Source organism: Saccostrea echinata, unplaced genomic scaffold (genome assembly GCF_033153115.1).
Source record: "Saccostrea echinata isolate AGI-Se365-2 ecotype Australia unplaced genomic scaffold, CSIRO_AGI_Sech_v1 ptg000020l, whole genome shotgun sequence".
Classification (NCBI taxonomy): domain Eukaryota; kingdom Metazoa; phylum Mollusca; class Bivalvia; order Ostreida; family Ostreidae; genus Saccostrea; species Saccostrea echinata.
The window spans coordinates 7789838-7796762 of NW_026889769.1; the positions used below are offsets into that span (position 1 = coordinate 7789838).

Consider the following 6925-nt stretch of genomic DNA (forward strand, 5'->3'; position numbering starts at 1 on the left):
CAGATTTGCACCCAAGGATTATAACATAAAGGATACTTAAGTCTAAGACAATACATGAAGGACTTAACATTCTTAGACTTAACACCGGATATAGAAGCGTGCTAAGATTTAAGCAAAATTTAAGCAAAATGTAGAGACCTAAAGAGCTGACTGGAAGTTATTTTAAGTACCTTTAACACATAATATTGTCAAATCCCAGCACTAGAAGATTCCTTTATTTCATGCATTATACAAAATGAATACGTATATGCAAATACCAGTATATAACGTTTTAGCAGATATTAAAATAGATTTAATGAATATTGATTGTAATAACAAAAGTGCATACAAGCAGTTACTTTTTTGTTGGAATACTTAATAAACACAACTCACTATACTTAAACATTTGTACAAGAAAAACTGAACTTGGAAATGCGAGTAAGAATAGGACATTCAGTGACCAAGATGAGTTACATATTACGGTATAAAACGTGCTTAAAGTAGATATCGGGGTTTGCTTTAAAGAATTAGGAATAAATTGTTTCTTCCCTAATTTTAAACGTAATTCAAGAATCCATTAATATAAGCAGAGTTACTGGCTCAAGAGAAATAACTCTTAAAATGAAACGTCAATATGATGCTCAAAAGTCGATTCTTTCAAGCCCGGCGTGAACCCTTTGTCTTGATCGAGTAAAATAGACAATTTAGTTTTAAACTAATGGCCTGACAATTTGTTTTCAAAATTTTGGCCAGCATTCGAATCAATGACGGGATGCATATGCAACTAAGGTTATTATAGAATTTGCAAAATGTTTACTTCAAACGAGATTGTCGATATCCTTGTTGAATACGTCTCTTGCTGTGGCTTTCAATTCGGCATTTAGATGTATCGATGATGTTTTATCAATTAATAATATTCATTTTTCTTCCTACCTTCCTACCGTGATTTGATACAGCCCACAGCACTTGAAATAAAAGATACGAACAATTTCGGAAACAAGGTAGACTACTAACAAGTAAATTGATATTACAAGGGTATCAACAACCTTATTCAAGTTCAATATTTCTTAAATGTTAGGGTCGATACAATGACCTTGTTTGCAAATGCAACTTGTCGTTAGGCTGAGTGGTAACTCGAAAAATTGTCGTGACATTATTTTTATACTAAACTGACTAAGAATTTATCAACGAAAAGGTTCATGGCAGATGTGACCGGTTAACAGGGATTGCTTACTCCTCAATGGCATCTGATCCCACATCTGAAGTTTTCAGGGGTCTATGATTGCTCTGCTTTCATTTTGTTTTGTTTATTTGGACTTACATGTATGATTACTGTGAGTTATCTTCACATTTTAATTCTTGTGTCATCATTTTATTTGTCAGTAGCCCACCTCGGTTTAGAAATAGATACTTTTGCGTATTGAATCAAATTAGAGACATAAACATAATATTTATGCAGGTGATAATGGCGTTGTTTTAAAAGGTCGATTTTAGAAGACTTAAAGTCAATGCTTATGTAACCCGTCGCTGATTCTTTAACACCAGAATACAGGCCTGAGTTTGCAATGATGGAGGTTGCTCGTCACAGGCTTTTTAAACCACAATATGTACGAAAGAATAATTCTGAAGTAACACAATGGTTTCTTAAGTTAAAAAAACAAACCAAGGAACTGACACCCGAAATATTACTAACGTTCTTTATTACAAAAAGGTCTATCCTTCCATTTCTTCATATTACAAACTGAAATCCACATCCTGTATTTCTTACAAAGATGTTTGCATTATTGCTTCCTATTCGTAGGAGTTAGAAAGAGTTCATTTAAATATTTTGGTTTTAGCTGACAAAGCTTGAAACAATATATTTTATATGCTTGTTAACAAAGAAATATTGTATGGTCCAGTGAATGTCCCACCAGTGTTAATTAAATATTGATATTAAAAAAAATTCCAATGATCTTGTAAAAAAATAAAATCACAAACCATTTTAAATACTCTATACCATCGAAACATGAGTTTTCAAAGCTTTAAACAACCTTTCCTCACGATAAATTAAAGATCATAGACAACTGCTTCTTCAATAAAAATAAAACTCGTAAATTTCATACCTTGTGATTGATCATCTACAAAATTAGTTTGTTAAAAATCGCTCTGATTCAACACATAAGTATCTCAGCATATGTCTTTTGATATTGTCCAAATACCTGCCCAAATATCTCATTGATGAAATATGGAGATAACGAATAATATTCAAAATCAATGTCCATTAAAACAATACAAATCGAGAGCAGAGCAAACACAGACCTCCAAAGACAGAGGTGGGATCAGGTGCCATGGAGGAGTGAGCATCCCTTGCCTACCGGTCACACCCGCCTAGTTCTTCTCATCATGAACGATAAATAACGGGAAAATCCTTAGAAATTTCAGTGTGTAAATAATGGCCCAACAATTAGTATGAAAAACGTCAGTCATCATTTGACTTAATGATAGGTTGTATTTGCTGGCAAGGTCATTGTATTGACCATAAAACTTGCAAAATGATGACTTCAAACGAGACTGTTGATATCCCTGTTTCATCATCTTGTTTGTCAATAGGTTGCCTCGTTTTAGAAATTGTTCATACGTAGAACATGCTCTTCCGCATCGCATCGCATCAACTGAGATATATAAACCCCGTGTGCAGGTGATAAGGGTATATTGCTGTATAAGTAAGGGAAGTTAACGATTGAAAAATTGAAGTCCTCACGTTTATAATAAAGCTTGGTTGTTAGGTAACCATTAATGCCCTTTTCTTGTAAAATATTCAAATATGGTATCTTTTATTCAAGCTCACTGGAATAAATCGAATTGTTTATTGATTATACGTCGTCGATATATCTAAATGTAGGCCACAGCAAGTAAAAGGTTCTGAATAAATTCTGCTCTATATCAATTCAAAAATAGGCCTGCTAATAACGAGGCACAATTGGTACCCATGGACATTCCAACAGATTGTTGGAAGACCTGATTTCCAAAAATTACACAGATATTGTCAATAAGAAACTCAAGCATCTTTTTTAAAAATATCAACTTCAGAGTACTTGTGTGTAAAATCAAAATGTTTCTTAACAAATTTTTTTTGTAAATGACCAAACAAAAGTTAAGTATATCTACGATTTCCATTTTTATTGAAAAGGCAGCTGTCAATGAAGTCAAAAAACCTGGATTTTTTATCATGGGGAATGGTTGCATAAAATGTAGAAAAGCCGTACGTTTTGATATTATTGTTTTAAGTAAAATTGTGTGATTTCAATTTTTCTAAAGTTCCTTAAAGATTTTAAAGATCCACATCTGATTTACACCACTTTAATAAACTGTTGTACAGTACGCCTGAAGTTTTTCCTTCACTGCTGTAAATATTTTATAGTGAGGAGTAAAGAAAGAGGCTTGGTAGAACATTTACTGGAACCCGCTATGTATCTTTGTTTGTAAGGATTTTATGTAGTTTTGGAATCCATTATAGGTATGGTAAGTCGTATTCATTTTGATTGTTGGGAATATAAAATATTTAAAATTGAAATATGGTTTTGAGGAATATCCCCCTTAGAGAGGGGGCTATGGGTATAACTTGGATTACAACTAGCAGAATTAAATCCTAGTTCCTCTATAATACAATTAAAATAATGAGCCTTACAAGACAATGTTGTTACCTGCTTTGTCAGCGGTGACCAGTATATACTGATGGTGTTATCTATCTAATTCTTGTTTCACTTCTGCATTGTGGAAGACTGAAGGATAGATGGTTTTCATATTGCCCCTCAATCGCTTAATCCTCGATTTTAACATCCATCTGATACATTTGATCCATTCTGGCAAAGTTTCAAGGTCTTCTTTTTCATATTTGGCTCATCACTTGGCGTAAACTTCAACTGAGCTTGTATTTTTATGAAATTATGACGCCAGTTGAAAGATCGGGGTCCGTGATTTTTGCAGCTTTCGTATTCTTTACTGGATATATGAGATTGATCAATATTCATTGTGTTCACCTTTTACATTAGAGATATCAACTATTTATCAATTAACAATAATTAACATTTAACAATACATGTATTTATTCATACATGCATTGATTCTTTATATCCCATAGAGTCTAGCATATCTTTAAACAAAAGTGGTGACTTCAATTTTTCTATCACTTCCCTTAATTATTTAGCAATGCACCTTTATCATCTGCACATGATGATTATTTGTTTGTTTGTTGTTTAACGTTTTTCTTGAGAATTTTTTATTTATATCGAGACGCCACCACTTGCCAGTGTAGGACTGCAAATTTAGACCTATTATTGGCACTAAGGGCCATTACGAAGTGAGGGAGCTTTTTCGTGCCAGCACCTACAGTGACACGGGACCTCAGTTTATACGGTTTCATTTGATGGATCGGTCTCCACATCCCGGAGTGGGATTCGAACCCGCGACGTAGGGATCAAATCTTACTCTGCGACTCCAAAGCAAACGCTCTAACCACTGCGCCACGCGAGCGACGCACATGGTGTTTATGTCCTCAAGTTTAATATTCAAATGCATGTTCTATGCACGATTCAAACCGACAGGGTTCTGACAAAAACGTTGATGTTACAATCGTACCAACCTTTTGCAAAGCAGTGGTCGATACATTGACCTTGTTTGCAATTACAGCTTGTTGTTTTGTTAAATATTGACTGGCACATATAATACATATAGGATCTCCCATTATTTGTGGTTGGATATGATTTTTATCCAACTCGTAGTATGTTTTTATCCCCGAGCCTACAACAAGTTGGATAAATATCATATCCAATCACAAATCATGGGAAATTCTTTTTATTACATGTTATATACATCAAATTCAATGTTTTACACTGTTTCTATAGAAGAATCCACACAATTTACTTCATTTTCACGCAAAACCCATTGTGACGTCACAGCAGTGGGATATCAAAAAAAAAATATCCAACGAGTGATATCCACTGGATAAAGGGGTTAACATGTGATAAAAAATGTTAAGTTGTCTTTTTCTTACTGGAGTGTCTACGGATTACCCCATTTCCCCTTTCCAAAAAAAGGCTTACAGTGGATGTAACCGGTAGATAGGGAATGCTTACGCCTTTATGGTCCACTTCTAATGTTTTCAGAGGTCTGTATTTCCTTTGTTCTAAATTTGTATTGTATGATTGGAATTTTAGCATACTTTCTGTTTTTCATCTTCAAATTTCATTTGCTACATAATTACCGTACATAAGAAATGCTCTTGCATATCGAATTAACTGGGAGATAAACACCATATGCAGGTGATAATGGTATGTTGCTACATTAATAAAGGAAATTGACGATAGAAAATTTGAAATCATTATATTTATCATTGAGTTAAGATGTTAATTTGTCATTATTTTTTTTCTACTAAAACATCCAAATAGGAAACAGATGTTTTAGACTCTGTGGTGTCTTTATTTCGAGTTCAGTGGTATATATCGAATCAACGTTTGAATAAAAATCAGTTGCTAATTGATAAAAAGTCCGAGATATATCTACATTTCGAATTGAAGGCCACTGCAAGAGACTAATTCCTTTTAAGTAGAATTTTTTTTTTTTATTAAATTCTTCTTCAAAAGAATACAAAAACAAGCCTGTTAATAAAGAGGAATCATTGCTATCCACGTGGATTCTGACAGATTGCAAGGATATTGTCAATGAGGTCTGTTTAATATCAACTTGTAAATTGTTTGAGAATCAGTATGATTTGTACAATAATTTGACTAATTACTAGGTATGAAAACTTCTGAGTTCAATTTTTTTAAAGAATCATTTGTCTATGATGTAAAAAAAAGCCTGATATTTATTTTATCGTGTGGAAGCTGTAAAGTTTTAAAAAATGATTAATTGATGCCATTCATTTTAGTATCCACACTTGAGGACACCACTTCTGAAATGCACTGCTTAAGTTTTCCATTCACTGCTGAATATTTTCGTCAGAAGTAAAGAAAGAGGCTCGATTGAACATATACTAGTTCTCGAAATACTTCTTCCTTTGTAAAGACTTTTGCAATTTTTTGCAATTCAGTATGGGTATGGTTATTCAAATTGTATCTAGTTACATGTATTTGGAAATACTGAAAATATTTTAAAATGACACATGATTTTGAAGAATTTCTACCTTTGAACGGAAACTATGCGTGTAAGTTGGATTACCACTTCAGAATTAAATCCAAGTTCCTATAAATTCCAGTTGTAATGATGAGCCTTAAAAACAGACAATATTGTCACCTACTTTGTCAGCTGGAAACAGTACGTACTGATTCTGTAATTATCCAATTCTTTAGTCACTTCTGAATACCTGAGGGCAGAAAGGTATTTGATTTGCCATAATGCCCTGTAGTTGTAATGATAAATATATTTTAACAATGAGTCAATGATTTAATAATTTAAAATGATAAACAAAAACGTATCGTATTAAACAAAAGGTTTAATATCAGATTGCATAATAACACACTCTACTATACATTACATAACAAAGATTAACAAACCAACAAAAAAGTAACAAATGTCTAATATCTCTTTTTCTCTGAGGAATTTATATAAAAATAAACTCTAATACACTACATACTAGTACGTTATTTAAATCATATATTTTAAAAGTCGCTAAAAGACTGACGTACTAGAATGAATTAAATATCTATTCTTACGAAACTGAGTTATGTTATTAATAAAATTAAAAATCAAAGTCATTACCTCGCCTTCAAAGTCAAACTCTGATTTTATCTTTTATGTTGTCAAAAATTTATAACAGAATTATGTGACGCGTTTTTTTCCCGTCAATAGTGCATCTAAATAGATTTTAATACTCTCCAATACATATTTTTCTAAACTTTGTCCTGTTTTGGAAATGAATGAAATGTATGGAGATAACGAACAGTTTTCAAGCTCAAAAGTCCAG

General features: G+C 32.7%; 1 protein-coding gene across 1 annotated transcript in view; it reads right to left on the bottom strand.

Annotated features, from left to right (window-relative positions):
* LOC133190024 (TPR and ankyrin repeat-containing protein 1-like) overlaps positions 1-6925 on the bottom strand; it is a 490694-nt gene that overhangs the window by 426869 nt on the left and 56900 nt on the right. The gene's annotated exons all lie outside the window — the stretch shown is intronic.